The 24,419-nt window shown below is 35.2% G+C and overlaps 1 long non-coding RNA gene across 1 annotated transcript; it reads right to left on the reverse strand.

The window, feature by feature from the left end:
• Positions 1 to 9,036: 9,036 nt before the first annotated feature.
• Positions 9,037 to 10,025, reverse strand: LOC104093536 (uncharacterized). The gene is made up of 2 exons (XR_685673.3): positions 9,781 to 10,025; positions 9,037 to 9,440 (listed from the first exon to the last, which is right to left on the reverse strand). It is a non-coding gene; the product is annotated as an uncharacterized lncRNA (long non-coding RNA).
• Between the last annotated feature and the right edge of the window lie 14,394 nt (positions 10,026 to 24,419).

Raw genomic sequence — 24,419 nt, forward strand, 5'->3', positions numbered from 1 at the left:
CTCTTAAATTATTTTTAGCCCAAACGGAAATGCCCAATCCAAACACCCCATCTTCATTCCAATGTGGTAGTCCTTGTCATCTCCTTTGCACCAATCACTGCATGCTACGTCACGCTCATTCACCACTCACAAAACAAATACACTTGCATCTGAGCTGTTGGTCCATATGATCAACGGATCACGTTTATTCTCCAATTTTATTTTTGTTTTAAACACCCGCCCTAGAGATCTCATCCCCATCGTCCAAAATCTCCTAATCCAACAGCCATCGAAATTCTTCCCCAAAAATCTTTAATGACCAAATTATCTGGACCGTTGATCTCAAAGATCAACAACCCAGATTCTATCGCTCGTCTTAAACCTAGAGACAGACTCCCCAGTTACCCAAACCCTAATCACTTCTCACCTCACTCGGCCACTCTCAAAATGACCGTGGTTTTAGAAAGTAAAATGACCGGTTGGGTCGTTGTATGATGGTTATACCTATATGAAACAGTGTTGTTAGGATGAATTCTTATGAACTTCAGTGACCATTTTGCCTTTCTTTTGTTGTTATCAAGCTATCTTTCATAGAACAAACATAGTTATGGATGTCTTCAAGTTTGACAAAACTGGCTCATGTTTAGATAAAGCCTTCAGTTACCTATTTAAGTTAACCTGTATGGTATAACACTTTCTTGTCTTTAATATCTTTTATGCCATTGTTGACTTTATGAAGCTTACATTCAGTTATTATTAAGCTATCTTCCATAAAAGTAGGACCTAGTCATTGTTATGGTAGTCAAAATGATAATTTTTAAGTTGAGTGTGATTACTTCATATCTAGATACCAATTTAACCTATACGCCAAAATTAAACTTCTTTTGGTATAATGCTTCCCTTGTCTATAACTCCCTCCCTTCATGACATAGCTAACTTGATTCTTTAACATGTAAAGCTCCCTTGTCTGTATAATATCACAACCCCACTTGAAGTGTCTATGTATAACTGACTGAATATTACATGTATCCCTGTTTGTCTTCATGACTTTATGATTCCATGCTTTTTCTTTGAAGTTATACTCAGTCCTCTCTTTTCTGCTATTCTGAAACTAAATCTGATTTTCAATCCTATGAGAAGTTCCTTATTGCTACTGATTGAACATAGTGGTTTGTTTGAGATTAGTACTATCATGAGAAGGATTCTGTTAAAGCATCTTTAGGATCTCCATGTTAAATCTATAACCTAAAGTTTTACTAAGAATCCTGGTTATGTTCTGATACTCCTAATAACACCTAAGAAGCTGTTTGGCGTGATTATTTGTTAAATCCTTGTTCATTCTTTCTAAGAAATCCAAGCATTGCGACTAGTATATACATGTGCTAATGGCAATACTTAAGCTAATCAACTCATAATTAGTTTGCCAGAGTAGGAGTATCTATATTTCTTGTGTTCCTGCATATCTAAACTCTGTGTTCTTTACCTTCCCTTTGGATTTGTTTTTCCCAGTGTTTAGACTTTTGACAATACATTATAGTGTTTTCTGCCCCCCCCCCTCCCCCCACTATGTATCTGGCTTATTTTAATATGTGTATCCTTCATGTGATATTAGAAATGCAGTTATAATTTGTTCTTATGTTGTTCTGAAAAAAATATACTTCTGTGGTAGGAATATTATGGTAGTTAGTTTAAATTGAAAGGGCCTCAGTGGAACTTAAAACCATAGGAGAAAATAAGTCGTTAGTTGTTAGGGGTATTTGGGAGTGAAATTTAACTCTAGGTTGGGCTGCTCTCCCCGACACAAGCATTTCCCTGGGCCTTGAGTCCCTTGGAAATTTGAAGTGTCGGAGGATTCAAAGGGGGCATCGACCTTGAGTAGAACTCTTTCCTTAGCCCTTAATACATTGACACTTTTGGTTCTTTAGGGGGTTTAATGTTTAACGACAGCGAAAGGTTTTCAATATAAATTATTTGCCCTATATGACCACCACATTAGCATAAGTTTCCCATAGTATTTTGAGTATTTATATTCTAATACATTTTTTCTTATATCATCTGTTTATATTTCTGGTGCTTGACTGAACATATAAAATATGTATATAATGAGTTTCTCTTTTTTTTTGGCATGTACCTTTGTTTGGGTCTGTTGAGTTCCTTAGGAACTCAGGCCCAAGCCTAGTACTGCTGCATTATTTGGAGTCCGAAGTCAGTTGTTGTCGTTCTTTTACTGCTGGGCCTGCCTTCTGAAGCCCAATTTCGAGAGTCCGGTCCTCTTTCCCTCAACTCCTTTATTATTGTCTATTGCTTCGCTAGTTAGTTCACTGTCTTATTGTATTTTGTTATATCTTTGTTACTGCTCTATCTCACATGTAAATAACACTCATATAATTTGTTTATATCATATTATGCTTTTCGCTCATCTACTTTCCTTTAACAATATTTTGAAGCCCATAACTTAGCAGAAATAACAGCACTCATTTTCAAAGAAGAATCAGTTCCGAATCGCAAGGCTAGCTTTCTAAAAACCGACTCTTTCAAAAAACCAAAGTGTTGCTGCCCAGCAAAGATTAATAAATGACTCTTCAAGTCTAATATGTAAAAGTTCATAAACTAAGGTATATCTTAGGCTCACTGTTTTACGAACATCTCTTAAAGTTAACATGAACTCCCATTCTCTAAACCAAGTGTTGTCATACCTTAACCTCTTTTCACCAACTTTATAGATATAAACCACTTACACACATATTTCAAAACTTTTTCAATTATATCCACCAACATATCTTTAGACTTATTTATAAATTCACATCCTTTTAAAGGTCTCATGCTCCTTTTATTAATATTACACTCTCTTTTAGATACACGGCAAGTCGTACTCTTTAACGCTAATTAAGTCATAGTATAAATAATTAATTCCAAACCTAGTCTAAGTCCTATGGATCTACCTTAAGTAGATTTTAAGGGGCTCCGAACACCTTCCCCTTAGAAGAACAAGAACCCTTAACTATAATATTACCGGTTAGCAGACTAATAAAGAATATGACTTAGTAATTAAATAGGTACCCTAGTATACCTTTAAATATTAGGTGGCGACTCTCTTTTATCAACAACAGAGAAACTACAAGTTGAATCTTGTTTTGACTAGTGCAAAATAGGGTAAAACAACATGGTGACTCTGCTGCGGGTTCACACTTAGGTTCTGACCTTAGCAGACTTAGACTAATTTGGCATCTAGACTTATTTGTACATTGCTTTAATTGTAGATAAAATGGCAACTACATGCTTACCTGCTTTGTGTGCTCTTTGTGCTTATTATCATGCTTATTGTTGCTACACCAATGTTTGTTAATACTTTATATACACTATCATCACATTTCTTCCTATCGATTCTTGGTCGTACACTATCACACACAATGGCACGCGAGGGTTGTCTTTTACACCCCTCTGAACCTTCTTTTCAAACCTCTTTAGTTTCAGAGTATATCTTTTTCAGGTCAACTGACATAACTTCTCACAGCCTTTAGTCCAACTCAAAAGTAGGAAACACTCTGCTCTAGTAAAATAGGTCATGCTGCATAAACCTTAGGTGAGTCTGTCCTTGGCATCGACATACAATTAGGAAAGCCACCGTAATGTCAATGGGTCATGCACCCAACGACATGACTTATGTGGAAAGACAAACAAACCTGAGAAGACACTTCAAGATCTGAAGCAAACACTTACCAAACATCTTTCTTTTACCCATCTCAGAAAAATAGAAATCAACCAAAACATCCCTGAGATTAGCATGGTTATAGGAGCGCCACATAAATTGAAACAGTGGTGGAAGAATATTCGTCGGGAACACAGAGATGAGATTCGGATGCACCTGGGGGCATTAACCGCTTTGTTGAACATCCGAGTAGACAGGGTGCTCACTCGCCTATTGATAGAAATTTTGGGATCCGGCTAAGGTGGTGTTCAAATTTACCGACTATGAGTTAGTACCGACATTGGAAGAAGTCACAAGTTTTACGGAGTTGTCGTTCAATAGAAGGAAGCTGATATTGCCAATTACTATGCATGGTTACCAGTTCTTAGATGCTTTAGGCCTGCCCAACAGTAGGAGTCTCAAAATTATCAAGGATGGATGGGTCAGCCTCGACCAGCTGTTCGACATATTTGGGCACCATGAAAGCTATGTGGGGTATTCAGGAGAGTTTCAATGTGACCAAGCGATGTAGAAGAGTCTCGGGCCTATCACTTTCTCAATGGCACTATTGGAAATATTGGTCTTCCCTCAGAGAAGGGGTCGTATCAACATCAACTTGTTACCTGTCGTTCTGGCGACCTTCAATGGCAATCTTCAAGCTACTTTGGTGTTGATGGTGTTAGCTCAGATGCTGAGGTATTTGTCCGCATGTGCACGAGGGTATAATTTCTTTAAAGGTTTAAACTTGCTTCTTCGGATCTGGGCTTCCGAACATTTCTAACAACGAGAGGCCACTATCGACTACTTTGCGGACGTCAACAACATGATCCGCAGCCATAACGAAAGAATGAGACATTGGGTCTCCCCACATGGGCAAGAATGAAGGAGGAAAACGTTGACATATCTGAGCGGGGAATGGATCAACTGGAAGCTATCCTGGTTAGGTGGAAGAGCAATCTTGAGGACTCTTCAGAAATGCTTCATTGAGCTGTTCGGACTGGAAGGAATTCAACCATACTCACCCCTGCAGGTCCTCGAACAGTTCGGGATGATCCAAGATGTACCTCTATGGACAAAGACAATGCTATACAAGGATGAGTACAATAGACAAATTCTAATTCCTAGGATAAGAAGGCTCTAAGAGTGGAACGACTTGGTCACAATGCCTATGGGTCAAAAATCGTGGTGTACTCCAGAGTATTATGTCAAGATCAACGAGGAAGATGAGTTGGCCCGGCCAAGCAGAGAGGGTATAGCGTGGTTAGAGGATGCAGTGGTTGCTTTGCGGATTTACCATGAGATCGTGCCACATTACCTTGTGATCACTTCGATGCACCGTCAGGTGGTCCCAGGATCTATTGACCACATGTTTCCACCTGCTGAAGATGATGACCGGGTAGTGGAGTGCATCCAAATAGAGTCTAGCATAGAGCCAGAAGAAGATCCAGAAGAGGAGTTGGAGTTCAACGATGATGAGGAGGAGTTTGAGGAAGACCCGGAGAAGGATTCGGAAGAGGAGCCAGAAGAAGAGAAGGATATGGGAAAGGACTCAGGGGATGGTTATTAGAGTTGGTTGATTTTCCCTCTTTCCCACTTTATACCCTTATCCGTAGTTTTCTCTTTTACTTTCCAAAAGGGCAAGTTGTCCAACCCCATGTAGTTCTACGAAATGGTGATGTAATCTTTGTTTCCACTTGTATCATTCCAAATTATCAATGAAAACAAATTGCATCGGATCTAAATGTCTCAAATCTAAATTTCTGTTAAACATCTGTTGTCACGACCCAAACTGATGGGCCGCGACGGGCACCCGGTACCTTACTCAATCAAGTACCAACATAACGTATCTTTGTTATCGTACTATCATTGATAAATGGGCCAAAATATTGTCATGAAATAACTACAATGAAACGTGAGGGAACACTCGTCGTAGGACGACCCAACATATAATACCAACTAATGCATATGACATATGGTTTAAGGCAAAAATGATCACTCGTATACTGAACATAGGTCGACAAGGCTATACAATCTTTCCCGTACGTGAAATATGTCTACAAGCCTCTAAGAGTACATAAACGTCATAAGGCCGGGGCAGGGCCCCGACATACCAATCAATACGTGTCCGATGCATACTGACCAAATAGGCAACTCCGGAGCAAATGGAGCGCACCATCATCTTCCGATGAGCTGATCGTCTACTTGGAGGATCTGTAATCAGGACGTAAAACCCAAAATATGTTACAAACAAGAAATGTCTTTCAGAGGGCTCTAATGATTTTACATGTAGAGAATACTTGGTAAAGGAGTATAATTTTATCACATGCCCATCACAGCAGATGAATATGTCTTGCCAAAATAAAGTAATAATATACTAAAACAGCAGGCTGGCATTATAATCTGTTTAAATCATAAATGTAAACTATAAACAAAAGTTGCATATGGCTGGCTAGATGTTGCAATTATAATCTTTACATTAGGAAAAACATCCCATGCTCAAATATCTTGATGCCCTCCGATGACAGTTCCATTTCTTTCAACCATAAGATACAGTCCAAATCAACAAACATAATATAAATACACATGCGAATGCTAAAAACCAGAGAAGAGAAAGAGCAAAAGATCTGTTTAAAATGCTAATTATGACGTCTGGATCTGGAAAATAAATACTAGACATGTCTAATCCAGTCGTGTGTGCAAATAAAATTGGGATTATTCAGGTAAAAGTTTAAGCAGACCCTACCGTGCGTAAGATAAAAAATATAAAGGTGTATAGAAGGCGTTACATCATACCCCACTTGTGGAATTTTACTGGGTTATTGTGTGTAGAAGGTGTTACATCCAATTGTGTTAAGACGCCTAAATGGAACATATTCAAGGATCAACTAGCTACTCTAAAATACTTTTGTATAATACGAAACCAACCGTTTAAATCCCCCTATATCAAAAGGGAACTACAAGGAACTACCATACAACGGAATAGACAAGCAACAACCGTGTAGCAACCTTTTAATTCGAATTCTTTTCTCCCTTTTCTTGGTTTAGTTTTAACCATTGTTATCAAATCTAATAAAATATGAGTTATGATACAATTCAATACAAAGTTGTAATACGCATTTTTTTATCAAACCGTACACCATGCAACTGACATTCTGAATATTCGTGGATTCACATCTGTATTGGGTCTCGGTGGTGGTGATGCTGATACTGATGTTGGAGATGGATGATTAATTTATTCCAGATGTTACTGAGTGAAGTATATGTTTTATTATATACAAGTAAGGTACTTTTTACAGTAGAAGCACCACGAATAATGTGCTAAATTTCAAAACAAATTTGGGAATTTATGGCCAAACACTAGCTATAACTCCTTTTCACATGCAAAGAGTCTATGAAGTCCAGCAAAGTGTCAAAATTCATTCACAAGTTTCAGCGAACACCAAAAACTATTAGCCTGTGAACATCTAGAGTCAAACAAATTGATGCATCTGATCCTCCTTCGAAACACTTTACATTCTTGTAACCCAGCCAAGATCAAATATTGACTGAATTTTGTGGAACAGTGGAAGTAAACTGCTTTCAATCCAATGACCACCTTTCTTCTCTCATGTAATGCTTTTGTGATAATCATGTAACATCACCTAAGAAACGAGTAGGTACAAGCTCTTAGCTCTACAATCCCTTTCTTCTTTGGATCAAAGTTATGAAAAAATACATTTAAATTTCTTTCAAAGTCTCGTTCCACATGAAAAATAGCTGAACTTTGATGTAAAGTTCTTCATCAAACAAACTTCTTAAATACAACAATTACGCTTGAGTCGCAAACAAGTTGGAATCGGCTATATGAATCCTCAATTTTCCATTTAAACTCAACTCATGTCATCATTTTGTTAAATAAAAACAAAACTTTTAATTACTTCAACATTTTCTTCCACTGTCACTAATATAATCCCTAAGCCAATTTTTTCCAAACTGAAGTCAAATTAATACTTCAATTTCCAATATTCAGTCAAACACTGCCACATAAAATGAAACAAATACCATAATAGTACTAAAAAAAGCATTTTTCACTGTTGCACATAATTAAAACTACTGTCAAGGAAAAGAAAAAAAAAAGGTTAATTTTTATACCCGTTTTTGATGCCGAATATCAGCTTGAGAATCAGGCAAATCAGCCTGAGAAGTTAAAATACTGGAAGCAGTATCTTGTTGAGCAATACCAGTTCCAATCATAGCACCAGTTCTTACAAAACGAGCCATCATTATAACAAAAACAGGCGCAATATCCTTTTCTCCGCACGAATAACGGGTAATAATTACAATAACAGTTCCCATTATTATTATTATTATTATTATAAGCGCATTGGAGAGGCCTAATATTAAAGCTGATCTCCTTAATTTCCTAAATTTCGGTGCCTGTAATAAAGGCACCACCATTTTGCGGAATGATTTGATTTTGGGGAATTTTGAAAAAGCTCAAACCTAAGACTTTTGATCTGTTCCACAAATTTGTTGGATTGGGATAAAGAGGAAGAAGAGGAGACATTCAAATGTGAAATTAATTTGACATTTTTAGGAATTCTGATGATTTTTCCTGTCGTTTTTTCTCATCTTTTTCGCCTTAGAATTATCGCAGGGAGGTGTCGTTTAGGAGACGACGTGACCTCTTTTATTTTTTGATTTTTATTTTTCTATTTAAAAATTAAAATTGCAGAATTTCTGCATATGTACTATCTATTCTGTAACAATTTTATAATTATGGATTTAGTTATTTCATGATATATTGCATTCATAAACTTGCACTTAAACTAGTCATATAATTCATGTCTTTCTCACGTATTTTTTGAGTCTTAACAATTTGGTAATTACCTTAGCGTAGACTATATTGATAGCCACCTTCAAATATTATACAGGTGATGTGAATATAAGCCTTAAATATTCTAAAAATTAAATTTATGAAAAATATTTGAATAGGATTTTCAATTCAATTTGAAAAGTGAAAAAAAATGTAAATTTGCCTTTCATTGACTACCTACACCAATTATTATTTTATTAAGGTTTTCCGTGTGATCATATCATTTACTCGTGCAGAATTAAAAAATATCACTTTTCTTTTCAAGGTAGAACAGAAAAGGCATTTATTTAGAAGAAATTAATAAAGGGCTAAATATTTATCTTCATCAACCAGTATGGAAAATTTTTCTTTCTACTTTCCACCAACTACAAATTACCAAGTAGTTTTGTCCATCAAGGAGAATATAGATGATTAAAAAAAACAAATAATGCAAATGAAAAATAATTTTACTACAACAGAGAGTAAGAATAATAATATTATGAGTAAAAAAACAAATAATGCAGATGGAAGGGAGTTTTGGCGTAACGGTAAAATTGTTGTCATGTGATAAGGAGGTTACGAGTTCAAGTCGTGAAAAAATGTAGGGTAACACTGCGTGCAGTAGACACTTATGACCCGACCCTTCCCCGAACCACATAGAGTAAGAACTAGTTACATCATCCATGTGTTATTTTTGCCATTAGTCCAAAGCTCAGAGAAACATCCCCAAAACTATAAAACAAATTAAAATTACTTCCACCAACTACAAGTACACAGAAATTTTGATACAACAGTATCTTCAGCTACAACATGCCTTCAAATACTTCTTCCTTGTATAATGGATTGGATGGACGCTTTCTTTCATAAGCATCTCATTCTCCTTCACTCAAGATTGGTACGATGAGTGGTTTCAACCGTGCAAGATACACAATCACCCACCTATCCATATGAACAATAAAAGTGTTAGAAACAGTTAGTTGAGTGCAATTACTTAAACAGTTAGCATACTAAAAGAACTTATGGTTCTCGGTAGTTTTAAAGTCCGAAGTGAAAATGACATTATTTCAAGGGCAACCAGAACTAGCAACATCTTCAAAAGCCTAATCCGTTAAAAATACAGCCTTCCAGGAGGTGGAGAACTTCGGTGGTTTGTGCAGAAAACTGACCAAATTACACGAGGCTTCTCTAACGGGAGAAAACAGGTATATTCTGGCCATTATCCACTTCTAGAGCTCCATAAAGCAATCAATCGCAAACAAGTATGACAAAAAATTCGTACCTTAACCCATGTGTAGGGTGTATAGCTGCTTCTTCAGATATAATTTATTTGTCAGCATTTTGGACATGTATAGATTTTCCAACCTTGTCCAAATGTCATATGCTGTGTTTTCATCAATGATGTTGGTAAATCTAATAAGGATACAAAATGAAGATAGAAAATAAAAAGGGATCTTATGGATCGAGGCCTCTAGTACTGCAGTGTTGAAGCAAAGTACAATCTAAGAACTCAATGAATGATTTGTTATTATCTTTACAAATGAATTGAATAGGATATTTATAGGAGGGATGTGGTTGTTCCGAGTTCCTAGCTAGCATGTCAGGTATGCAGTTAGTGGGGTGGTTGCGTAATAGACGGTTGCCATGATCTCACAAGGATTCGAGTACAACTAATATTGTCTCTTAAGGTACGTGACCTGCTTTGGGCACACGCTCCTTTGATTGCTCTTTCCTAGGAAGAGTCCGGAACTAAAGTGTGGTTCTTTTGGATTCAAAGAACCAAAATATGTGAAAAAAAGTGGGCACCATAATATATATAGCGAGGTATCTTACCGCGCTATATCTTAACGGCACATTTGCCATTAAGGTATAGCGCGGTGCAATACCGCGCTATACTTAAGTATTGGGCCCACAAATAATTTTCGTTGCTTAAAAGACACACTAATAATTCAACTGGGTATAGCGCCCATATTTAAGGCACTATACTTAAGTATTGGGCCCACAAATAATTCTTCTGGATTTAACTGACACACCAATAATTTAACTGGGTATAGCGCCCATATTTAAGGCGATATACCTCAAATAATTGTACCCCCGGACTGATTTTTTTTCTTATTTAAAGAGTTTCAGGATTTTGTAAAAATCCATTCAGGATCCTTCAAGTCTTATGAAATATTTGTTCGTTAAGTTATTTTGTATTTTGTTATAATGTCTGAAGAGCGAAGAATTAGAGTTTCATTATATTGGGGGGATGAGGTTATGGTGGCGAATAACTCATTAAGCTATAATTGTTCTCCACACTGTCATGTTAAGTTGCCACTTACAATGAAGTACGATACATTGGTATTTGTTGTTATGTAAAACAATGAGTGTGAGCAAATGTTCGGTGAATATTAAAGTAACCGGAAGATATTCGTATTCTGTCACTCCGCAAGGGGTTACTTGTTATGCTGAGGTTAACATCGAAGATGATGAAACTCTGAGAGAATTTTTGAGGACTCCGGATGAATACCGGGAATTTCTTATGATAAAAAATGTTGAAAATGTACGTCAAGGCTGAAGACGTTCGCAATAATGAGGTTCCGCAAAGTAGGGATATCCCTCAATCATCGGGTGGTTATTTAGGAGCAGTTTTAGCCGAACAGGTTTCGGGTGAAAGAGATTGGCCTGATCTAAACTTATCTCCACGGTCTAATGAGGAGAGAGGAAATAATTTCTCCCCTAGTTTACATAATTCACAAGACGAATAGTAAACTTTAATTTTTCTTTGTGTTACGATATTTATTTTTATGTATTGAATTTGTATTAACACACATATATTCCACATGGGGTACCGACCAGATATGAATTTTACAAGTTATGAACCAATACTAGTTGGAATATGCCTAGTTTTGGTGTGTTGGATCATAGTGGTCCATCCGGGAGTCATCATCAACACGATAATGTCCATCATGGGATATCAACGCATTATGATTTGCAAGTGAAGTGATAAATCTATATGTAAAGTTTGGATCAATTTGAGAAACTCATTATTTTATTGGTTGTGCAGTGAAAACGAGCAACTTGAAGGTCCTATCCTTACTCAATTGCCCGAAGACGACATATTTAATCAGGATCTGGCAGATGCACAGAGTCAGGAAGAGAATAGTGTTTATGACAACAATGCTGATAAGTTTGGAGTTGACACACCCTTCCCTGATGAGGGTGATGATGAGGAGGAAGAGAATGTTGAACCTGATTTGACGAGGGAGCATGCTCCACCTCCTTTTAGACCAAGAGTGTACGAGTTCCACATGCCGTTTCATTCAAGGGAGATTCCCTGCCTTGATCATTTGCCAAGTATGCTGGTTGTGGATGCTCTTACAGGGGATCTTGACGAAATTCGGATATCAATGTGGGATGAATTTAGAGCAACGGTATTGTCAAAGGGCATATTTTTTGCTGATAAAGCACGCCTAAACAGGGCAGTGCGAATGTACAACATAAAAGAGTGTCGTGAGATCGTAGTTCATGAGTCATCTCCGGATGTATACAAGGTTATTTGTCATAGATGGTTTACGGGTTGTAATTGGATGATGCGTGCGAGGAAGCAGAAAACAAATATGTAGGTTGTGGGTAAATACATTGGCACCCACAATTATGAAATGGACACATTCAGTGGGAATCATTTTAACTTGAATGTTGACTTGATTTCTCTTGTCTTTATTCCACACATTCAAGCGTCCATAAGGTACTAGATCAAAAAGTGCATAACATCTGTCCACCAAGTATATGGGTATACCATTACCAAAAGAAAGGCATTTCTCGGGTACAAACATGCGTTTGAAATTATTTATGGTAATTGGGATAAGTCCTTTGCATCTCTACCCAGGTACATGGCCGTATTGCAATACTTTAACCCCGGGACTGTTGTTAAATTGAAGCTTGAGCGGAGTCTGGGAATACCAGAACACATATTCAGATATGTGTTTGGGCATTTAAACCAGCCATTGATGGTTTTGTGCATTGCCGGCCGGTAATATCCATAAACGGTACTCGTGTCTATGAAAAGTATGATATTAAGTTATTGATCACCGTTGCAGTAGATGCTAATGGAAGTATATTTCTTTTAGCATTTACTATTTGTGCCAATGAAAGCCAAGAGATGTGGACATTATTCTTGAACCACTTGAAGGAGAACGTTGTCAGACAACGTTAAGGTATTTGTCTAACATCTTATCGTCATGGCAGTATTTTAAGTTCTGTACAGAATTTGCGTGCATGGCAGGAACTGTATGCCTACCACCGTTACTGTGTGAGGCACCTGAAGGCCAACTTTCAGAGGGCTTATCCGAACAAGGACTTGCATGATTATGTAGATGGCTGCAACTGATCACTAAGAGTGTAAATTCAGGAGACGAATGAAATTGATCAGGCAGGAAGACCAAGGACCCTATACTTGGTTGATGCGACATGAGCTTGACAAGTGGACTTTGCATGCAGATGGTGGCTGAAGATGGGGAATTCTGACTACAAATGTGTCAGAGTCTTTCAACGGGTTATTAAAGTTTGCACGTGGATTTCCTGTCACTGCCATAGTGCGAATGTCATTCAAGCAGATGGCGGAGAGGTTTGTTGAAAGGTCTAGAGGTGCATCCTCATTGATGGAAATGGGTGTTTAATTCATGCCAATACCAATGAAAAGATTTGAAAAATATAGGAAGCGAGCACAGTGACATTTATTTTTGCAGTATTGCAACGAGCGAAATATTTTTGAAGTTCGCACCGTATACATCACATCCGGGGGAATAATACCGTCAACGAAGCTAGAAGGTTATGTTAATATGGGAAATGGTCCATCTATCACATGCCGTGTTCACATGCCATGAAGTGCTTTCAACATGCAGGTTTCGCGGCAACCAGGTACGTTGATAAAGAATATAGTGTTGTTGCATACTTAAACACCTATAGTGGACAGTTGCAGCCAGTGGGTGCTGAGCATTATTGACCGACGGGACCATTTAAATGGTGTGTAGCAAGTAGTATGTGTGTCAACGACAAGTGCAAAAAAGAACGCATATACGGAAACAAATGGATGTTGGTGATACCGTTTATGTGCGTAAATATGGCATATGCTCGCAAACAAGACACGACTGTCGTAAATGTCCTTCAGCTGGTTTGGGTAGTGATGGTAATTCAGCTCCCGGTGGAATTTCATCCAATATGCCTAATTATGAAGGATCCACATAGTGTTTTATTGCAGTAATTTATTGTAATAAGTGTATGTACATGTTCAACTTGCAAAATATATGAAATAAAATTATGTTTCCATTGGGGTTAAATCTAATTGATATTTAGCATTAATACTTCAGTACAACAATTTAACATATACCCCAAGAAAAAAAACAATTGTCATTCTCCATTATCGTCGATGTCTGGCAATATTTCATTGTCACTGTCTTCATCTTCTTCGTCAACATCGTGTACGTACCCTTCGGGACCGAGGGCATCGTAATCTAGGCCCCAGTTGACACACATTTCTCGCATTTTATCGCTATCATTAATAAGACCACTTGCTTGATTTTTACAACAATATGGGACTCCTACGTCCAATGTCTGTGGTAGAAACTTAGGCAGTCCCTCCCACTCGACAACTGTTGGAAAAACAGGATAATCATTGTCTCTATGCAATTTATCATTTTCTAATAATTCCTAGTACTGATCCTCCATTCCTTCCAGGAAGTTAAGATCATCCATTGCATGATGAACAACTAATGCCTTTTCCATCTCTAGAATCGCCTTCATCAAATGTCGAATCACTTCTGGTTCATCTTTGTGTGTATTTGTTTGGAAGGTTGCGGACAGTGCTTGTGGCACAACAAGCCCATACCAGCAACATAGTACTTCACAATCACACCGTTTTGAGTAAAGGGGAGCCCATTGTAATATTTTGCCCTAAATTCGCATACCTTCAAGCTTTGTAGAATGTGTTTTACCCTCAATAATGTGTCCTGCAACTTTGCGATTAGTGTGTATATTGATAGGCTTATTTTTCAAGGTACGCAGAATACCATACCACTTGTCATCAACCAAGTCAGTGTAGCAACCTAGCATATTTTTTTTAAGGTAGTGATCGATAGTGTTAAGACATGTTCCATGGGGATCTGTTGAACTACCTTCACCCTTTTACCTCTTTTTGAACCACTTATTAAATATTAGTGGCATTTTTTAAATGGATGTTGTAATGTTTCTTCAAATGGTCTTTAAATACAGATGACTTGGTTCAGTTTAAGAAGCTGTCTTATACCCGAAAGAATCATTATCACGCGAAGCATAGCACTCCACCAATAAGCGCTATGTGTATTATCTTGTCGACTTGAAAAGGCTGCCGTTCTGAAAAAGTTGTATTGTACCCTAAAGAATCATTATCACGCGAAACATAGCGCGCCACCAATATGCGTTATGTGTATTGTCTTGTCGACCTGAGAAAACTATTGTTCTGCAAAAGCTATCTTGCACCCTAAAGAATCATTATCACGCGAAACATAGCGCGTCACCAATATGCGTTATGTGTTTTATCTTGCCTATAAAATCCTAGCGCATTTTAGTTATTATTTGCGCTTAACCAAAACAAATAGAAAACTTTTCATGAATTTTTTATTTTTCATGCATTAAGAAATATCTGGACGCAATGACGTACCAAGGTGTTGTTGTGGCAAACGTGCAATTTTGAAGCCATGTTGGTCAAATAGTAATGTGGGGCGGATATGTCAACAACTTGTAAGTTATTATTTTGAAAAAAATATTTGTTAATATTTTTTATATAATATGTTATTTAATAGTGTTGTGTTATAATCCACATTGGTAGGACAAAAATCAATGTAGCTTTGAAGAATGGTATGATGAACTCATTAACCATGAATACTACAAATCTTATTTGCAGTATGTTTGGAATATGACTGGTGAATACGAACTCCAGATCTTTAAACTACAACAACAACTTGCGGCAGTGAAGGAGTAACTAAAAGAGGCGGAAGAGGAAAAAAATAGGTTAGAAGAGAAATTTAAGTGGTTGAAGCAGAGAATAATGGGCGATAGTGACTAAACAAACACATGGATGTGTTGAGTGTAGTATTTTATCTTTATATTTTTTGTGTCATGTATTTTTATTAGTTGTACCGAATTTAAATTATGTTAAATTGCTATGTTTGTTTTTGTGTTGTAGTATTAAACTAATAAATAACCCGAGAAATAAAACATAAATAATGTTGCTATTATATACAGAATGTCATATGTACAGGTAATCAAAAATGTCAATGTGTCCTACAACCTGTATGCTTTAAAGCATTGGTTGGCCTGAGGCGCATCCCATCCCGCTCGAGAAATAAAACATAAATAACCCGAGAAATAAAACATAAATAATATTTCTATTATTTAATATGTTTGTTTCTTATTTTATATGTTAGTTTATTATTTTATATGTTTGTTTGTTACTCACCTATTTTTGACTATAATAAAATTAAATAATTAATTTTCATAATTATAAAAGATTTAATTATTATATATCCATATAACAATACTTAGTTTGACAAATATTGTTATTTTTTAATGTTATTTTCTTACGTTTGTTGACTAGAATTCGAGAGAGTTTGTATTTGAGCTATCAGTTTTTTCAGATATTTTTGGGTTTAACAGATAATTAAATGATTAATTTCAATAACTACAAAGATACTATGCTAAAGGGCACTATATTTTACTACGCTAAAAGGGCACTACATTACAAATACGAGCACTACATCAAAATTACGGGTACAACATACCACTACATGGAAGTAAAGTCACATATTCATATATGTACAACAATAACATCTAAATAAGATTAATTATTCCTAAAATAATAATTTATCTATTTTACTAATCTTTTAAAAAATAAATAATCTAAATCGGATAAAAATAACAAATTAATTTAATCACAAAATAATCACGAAAAAAAATATACCACAGTAAAAATTAACTAATTAATATTTTTAAACCTCTAATAACAATTTCTCTATTTTATTAATTTTTTTAGCACACTAATAATATAATCCGGCTAAAAAATAACAAATTAATTTAATCGCAAAACAATTACGAAATAGAATAGAACATAGTAAAAAACAACTAATAGGCATTTTTATACATGAGTTTTAACAAAAAATAAGTCGGAATACCTCGATTTTAATTTTTTGGAAAGTTGAAGATTTGGTGATTTGGAGCCGAAACGAGCAACCCACTACGAGATAATGCCTTAGAAACGATGTGGGACCGAGAATCTACACTTTTTGTGAAATCGGTAGGCTCCACCCAAGTTTTTTTCGTTAAAAATGGGGGGGGGGGGGGGGGGGAGGACCCTGGTTTTTGGGTTTTTTAATTGGGGGGAGGGTTCTGGTTTTGGTGGTAGGGAAGGAGATGGCCCGTTTATTTATGTAGGTATAGTGCCTTTATGTAAGGTGTTATACTATAGCGCCCTACATAAGGGTGCTATACTATAACGCCCTACATAAGGGCGCTATACCTTCCCGTCCATTTAAGTTCAAATAAAGCGCGATATTGCACTGTGCTATAGCTTAACGGCAAATGTGTCGTTAAGTTATAGCGCAATGAAATACCGCAATATATATATTATGGTGTCCAGTTTTTTCCCATATATTTTGGTTCTTTGAATCCAAAAGAACCACACTTTGGTTCCAGACTTGCCTCGGAATGAAGAGATGAGGATAGTCATACCTATTCTACTCCAAGATCTTGATTTCCACGTTATTGTTTCGTTGTGGTCAAATTTTAAAAAGGAAAAATCTCACTTTATACCCATTAAACCCAAACTATTTACCCTTTAATACCCAAGCCTAAACAATTTACTTTTCCTACCTATGTTGCCTAGACTATTTACCCGGCCCACCCATTAGCTATTTACCTTCGCATTTGAAGTACGAAATGTTAAAACATCCAGTTTTATATTTGCAAGGTTACTTAGTAGTGAACTTGAATGGATCTACTTCTCCTCTGCCAGATCGATCTTCATTAAGAGGGTCAACCCAAGCTATTGCTCTGCATCCTCTCTTTATGATTTTTGCGTATGTATGAAGACCCACAATTGTTGAGCTTGAAGCTCCTGAATTTGAATTTTTATTTTGAAGATTTATTATTTGATTCGATGTGGATGATATAAAATATTGCGTATAGTACCTTCGAGTAAGCTTTTCGGATCTGAATTTCTATGTGTATTTGAATATCCACTATTATTGGGCTTGAATCTCTTGAATTTAAAAATTTTATTTTGAAGATTTCTTGTTTGATTCAAAGTGGGTGTTATTAAATATTGCTTATAGTACCTTCTGAAAGTTAATACTAAAATTTGATCGCATTTGAATTGATTTGAGGTAACTGAGATCGAATTTTTCAGCTAAAAATCAAAGAAAAACACAGTTACCCAATAATATACCGCTATGGTATACAATATACTGTAGGAGTATATAGCTATACTTCAACAGTATATTGTTATAGTATACAATATACTACAACGGTATATTGTAATAATCGAAGAAGAACACAGTTACCCAACAGTATACCGCTATGATATACAATATATTGTAGAGTATATAGCTATACTGCAATAATATACTGCTATAGTATACAATATACTGCAACGGTATACTGTAATAGAACACAGTTACCTTACAGTATACCGTTGCAGTATACAATATATTATAGGAGTATATAGCTATACTGCAACAGGTTGCTCTGATGGTAAGCACCCTCCACTTCCAACCAAGAGGTTGTGAGTTTGAGTCACCCCAAGAGCAAGGTGGGGAGTTCTTGGAGGGAAGGATGCTGAGGGTCATTTTGGAAACAGCCTCTCTACCCCAGGGTAGGGGTAAGGTCTGCGTACACACTACCCTCCCCAGACCTCACTAGTGGGATTATACTGGGTTGTTGTTGTTGTTATTGTATAGCTATACTGCAATATTATACTATTATAGTATACAATATATTGTAACGATATATTATAATAATATGCAATATACTACAACAGTATGTTGTAATAGTATACAATATATCATAATAGTATACTATTTTAATTTAATAGTATAATATTAAATGAAGAACATAAGATATCATTTTGATTTATTGTATGCTATTTTGGTATATAATATATAATTCAATTGTATATAGTTTATTTCAATAATATATTGTTATAGTATACAATATAATGTAACAATAGAATGTTATAATTGGGTCATTTTTTAATTTTTAACAATAGAACAAAGTTCTCATGGCTTTTATTAATTTTTTTTCTTAAAAGAGGTGTTTGATGGAATTCCATGGAGATGTTATTCACTGTATTAGAAGTACGTATATGTAGAAATAGAGATAAAGTGGTAATATGCCTATTTGGTATATTTATGTACTACTGTTCAACATATTTTGCAATAATGTTAGACATTAATATGTGAATCAGTCATCTATAATACCATGTTAGTATATGATATATACCACATTGGTATCATAGAGGATTGAGTATTTTTCTGGAAGGAATGAATCAGACCTCTATGATACACTGTAAGTATATGATATTATACCATGTGAATACCATAGAGGATTGAGTGTGTTTCTATAAGGAATGAACCACACAACTATGAGACTGTATTAGCATATGATATATATTATATGAGTATCATAGAGGACCGATGAGTTTTATTTTTGTTAAAGAATTGAATTAGTCCTCTATGTACCCTGTCAGTATATAATATATACCATATAGATATCATAGTATACTACAACAATATACTTCAACTCCTACTAATATTGTTATTTTCTAAAAATAAATATAAAGATATACTATATAAGTTATTTTTTTAATATAATGAAAAATAAGAAAGGGAAAAAAAATATAAAAAACAAAAATAAAGAATTAGAAAAAGCATTAGGGCGAAATAGTATTTTCGGACAAACTTTTTGAACCAAATTTAGAAACAGATTTATATATATAGCCATAAGCACTAGAAAACCAGCGTGTGAGCTTCAGAATTCAACTTCTATTTTCCTTTTAGCCTTCAAAGTTTCGTACCAGTGTTTATTTCCTTGTTTTCCACCATTGTATAATCTGGCTAACCACTGAGATGAGAAATTCATCTGAAGAAGTAGTTATAGAGGAATTGTTCGACATCATCAATCCTCTGTATGAGGGTGACTTGCTGCCAACGTTAGGGTTGCAGCGCAAGTGGATAAAAGACATTGCATTGGATTTGCACATCAGAGGGCTACCAGCAAACTCAAATGGCAAAAAAATTTAGGAAAGCTGCATAACTGGCTAGTTTGAATCGATTGTAATTGTAGACAGCAAAGGCTAGGTACTATTAGTAGTAGAAAAATGTTTGATTTATTTTTTTATATATAGTTGTTAGATAGGGTCTAGCTCTAGAGTTCAATTGAGCTAGCGGTTGTAAATACTTATATTTGGTTAAATAAAAATTTTGACAGTTAACCAAAAAAACATAAAATGATTCCCTTGCAAATTCCAAAATTTGCCTTAGAATAAAGAATCCTCATTTTTTAAAGTAAAACCTCTATTTTCTTTTTAAAGTTAAAAAGATTAAAAAAGAAAAGTGAAAAATCATTTTCTTATTCTATTTTTTGTATGCTTATCTGTGGAAGATTTATAATTTGGATCTGATTTGGAAAGGTTCCCACTATGTACTTACATACATATGCATAATTTGCATGTATTGGTTGTTGTATGTGTTCGTATTTGATGGAAAAATATTTTATTATAACTCTATGAAAGCTTTTTACAGTTCTCACAAATCTTCACATATAAAATAAACTATCAATACCCCTATTTATAATCGTACGAAACCTATTTTAACTAGAAATAGGAAAACTTATTTCTATATTAATTCTGACTATAAATCCTATTTAGACATGAATTAAATAAACCAAATTCTAAATAATTAAGGTTTCCTATTACAACTTTGAATTAGTTTCCAACATTCTCCTGTAATTCAAAGTTGCATGTTGTGTGTTGAAGCACTTCTCTCCAACTTCTGCATTTGTTGAAGCTCATCCCTCATTGTACTTTGCCACCAACAACCAATTTTGTTGATGCACTTTGTTACCAATACTCAATTGTTGTAAAAAGTACTTGTCTCCAACTATCGTTGATGCTTTTGTCACCAACAAATAAATTTTGTTGAAGCACCTGTCTTCAACTCCCGTTGATGCACTTTGTCACCAACAAACAAATTTTGTTGAAGCACCTGTCTTCAACTCCCGTTGATGCACTTTGTCACCAACACCCATTTGTTAATTCACTTGAAATCAACTTTCAAATGTTTTAAACCTCTCTCCAACTTTATGAGAAGGGTTTCTTCCTCTTGTGCCATATTTTCTTGCACCTCCTTAAACTTGCTTTTTTTCTTGAATCCATCTTGAAACTTTTCACAAATAATTTACTTTTGTTGATAACTATCTATGATTTTCCAACATAATTCATGGTCAGACGGGCGGCATACATCAGCTAGCCCCCGCCTACCGACAGCGGAAGCTACTCAATGTCCAAGATAAAAGGAACGAGGGGAAGAATCGACGAGGCGAGTGTTCTCGAAGAGAAAATCGTGATGGTTATCTCCCAAGATCGTAGAAGCTCTGATACCAATTTGAAGAAAAATATTTTATTATAACTCTTTGAAAGCTCTTTACAGTTCTCACAAATCTCCACACATAAAATAAACTATCAATTCCTCTATTTATAATCGTACGAAACCTATTTTAACTAGAAATAGAAAAACTTATTTCTATATTAATTCTCACTATAAATCCTATTTAGGCATGAATTAAATAAACCAAATCCTAAATAATTAAGGTTTCCTACTACAACTTTGAATTAGTTTCCAACAGTTTTTTTGTATGTGTGTTTTTCTTCTTCTTTTCTTTTTGGAAAATTTTGGTTCTTTTCTAATGGATTGGTTAAAGATCTGGGGATAATTTTTGTTATACGACCAGGTGATATTATAGTTTGACTATTAAGTAGTAAAGGAGGAGATTTTATGGGGTAGAAATTGGATCGTTGGAGTTGGCTATTGAAAATTATTGTGTTTTTAATCTTTTATTTTTCAGTGGAAATTAAATTGATTTTAGAGTTTTTGTTTTTGGAGAAATGAAGTGTAATGCAATTGGAAATTTTTATAGCCGTTAGCTGCACTTGTGCTTGTGTTTGTGATGTTGTAGAAGGCTGCCTAGTGGGTTAGTTGAGGTGCGAGCAAGCTAGGCTATTCAACTTGAAATTCAACATAAGGAAAAAAAAAAGTGAAAAATGTTAGAGATTGTAGCTGACAATTTTTTATAGAGACAGACTGCTTGGTATATAGGCCATGGTTTAATGAGGCATATACAAATGGAGTTTAATTATTTGACTGAAGTAGTTGATTCATATGCGTTAGATTTAGTGGTATTTCCAGGTTTCGCGTATCAATTCATGAAAGAGGAGTAAGTTTTCTTGAAACAAAATTGTTGAGTTAGTGATTGGTTGGTTGCTCCGAGCGAGGTATTAAATGTTGCATTGTAAATGGGAAGTTTGATTGATAATGATATGTGGCAAGGCTTTCTTCTTAGATTTGTTTGTTGAAGGATTAGTGTACGAAGACTCTTTTTCCTATCATAACTAATTAAAGTGATTTTTAGGAGTCTATTGCACATTGCCACATTCAATCAATTAAGCTATAAGCACCTACTGATCTTTTCGTGTTATTCAATCAGTAAGAGGGCTTATGTTTTTTCAACAAATTGTAGGATGGTTCATTTTTCTGTCTGTTGCAACCACCCTTATTAACATAGCCGGGGGCTAGATCAGTATGAAACTTCTAATTGAATTAGAGATTTTTGCTTATTATACATTAGTCTCAATTGGTTTGTGGTGCGTAGAAGAAGGGTTGATAGACTTTCTAATTATTTGTACAAAAACTGAAATTGCGCAATACTTTTACTTAAAAGTTAATGGTAGTGTATCTTGAGAGAAAAATTCAAGCAATGTCAACCTCCTTGTAGCTCTACTAGTTTAGCAATATGTTGGGTCTTTAATCTCATCCGATTTTCTATGGGATATGTTCCGGTTTTGAATGAGATGTACTTCACTTAAGAAATGTTCATGGAGAAAAAGAAAATTTGTTGATTGATCAATTGATAAGAAGAAATAAAGTATGCATAACTTCATGTATACTCCATTTAATTCAATTTAGGGGTCTGTTGTTATCTTTGATGGTCAATTTAGCCAATTTTCTGAGTGATATTTGATCTCAGAATTTTGATTTCCAAAGTCTTGTAAAGTTAATATGAGATAGAGAGAGTATAAAAGAGCTAGATTATAAGAAGAAGTTACTGGGACTCAAGTCTTGATTAATGCATTCACAACTTTTTGGATCTCGGGCCAAATTTTGAGGATTTGCATTGGACACTTTCTAAAGTCAACGGTAATGAAGAGTTATCTTAACTGCCACGAGCACAAGTATAACCTCTGTACTGAGATCCTGTAATTGCAGTATCATATGAATATCATGGCTCATCTCTTTCTTAAATGTTCTTGGGCCCTTGTCCCTTCTTCCTTTTTAATTTCATGTTGTGTCCATTCTTCGTGGTTCATCCAAAAATATTTTTTGTGTCATAGTAATTTTATCGAAGGTTATAGTCAATTTTTTAGTGTTGCAATTCTTTTGGTTCATTCACATGAGGTGATGCTGATTTTAATCCTTATACTGAAACATGAGTATTTTGCTTACATCAAATATTGTAAGTGCCTAGAAGCTGGCAGATGGCATATTCTTTTGGGGGCCAGTAACATCTAAAGAGTGGTGTGAGCCGAATTATGTGCAGTCATCTTATATTGCAGAATTCTTCAACACCATTTCAAATATGCATTATCTTGGTTCTCATTGGTCTTGTGAATGCCCTCAGAAAACGGTTTGAGAAAAGGTCCAGTGTCCTTCATATGTTTGACCAAAAACTATAAACCCTTGGTTAAACTAATTAATATTCTGTAATGAGGGGTTAAACCGAGTTAATGATAATAATTTCAGATCTGTAATCGGTGGTCATAAGTAACAAAAGAACAGTATTGAGAGGAGATTAAATATGATGTGCATTCAATGTCCCAAGATGATTAATGAGGAGGGAATATCAAGCAATAGATATCATTAAATGACATTAAAGTAAATAAGGAGAGGAATTCACCCAATATTGAATGAGGTGGATGATTCCTCCTTCTGACAAGGATGAATGATAGATAAATACTAGAATATTAGGACCATTCTCGGATCTGGTGGAAGAGTGTGGAATAATAGACAATCGAATCTTTTTAAAAAGGTAACGTTTGTATTTTATCTAGAGAGAGTCTGCTTTTCAAAAAATGTTCTTATCAGAGAATATTACATGCCTTTCACCTTATCTCTACAAAGGTGAAGCTGAAAAAAGAAAATTAAACAAAGATGAAGAAAGAAGAATTAAATTTTGAAATTTGATGCAGAGTTTCTCAAATATTTATATGTGGTGCTATGATATCCTTAAGGCCAAAGATTGAGGAATTTACCTGATTCTCAATTAATATTTGGTAACTGATGACTTTTTGAAACGGATCAGATGAATCATTAACAAAGAAAACCAAAAGTTCTTAACGAATAGTTTGGAGGTGAAAATGTAATGTGATAAAAGATCATTTATAACCACATTAACTGTAGCAATAATATAGTAGCATTTATTATGTAATAAAATAAATTATTTGATGTAAGATAATTTGACTTTTCGGTAAAGGCTAAATTGATCTTTCTATTTTTTAAGGTTAATTTAGTAAATTAACTTTTATACTAAAAGGCTTCCCACTTATAACATAATATATGATGATAAGATATTACAGGG

Source organism: Nicotiana tomentosiformis, chromosome 9, assembly GCF_000390325.3.
Source record: "Nicotiana tomentosiformis chromosome 9, ASM39032v3, whole genome shotgun sequence".
NCBI classification, from domain to species: Eukaryota; Viridiplantae; Streptophyta; class Magnoliopsida; order Solanales; family Solanaceae; genus Nicotiana; species Nicotiana tomentosiformis.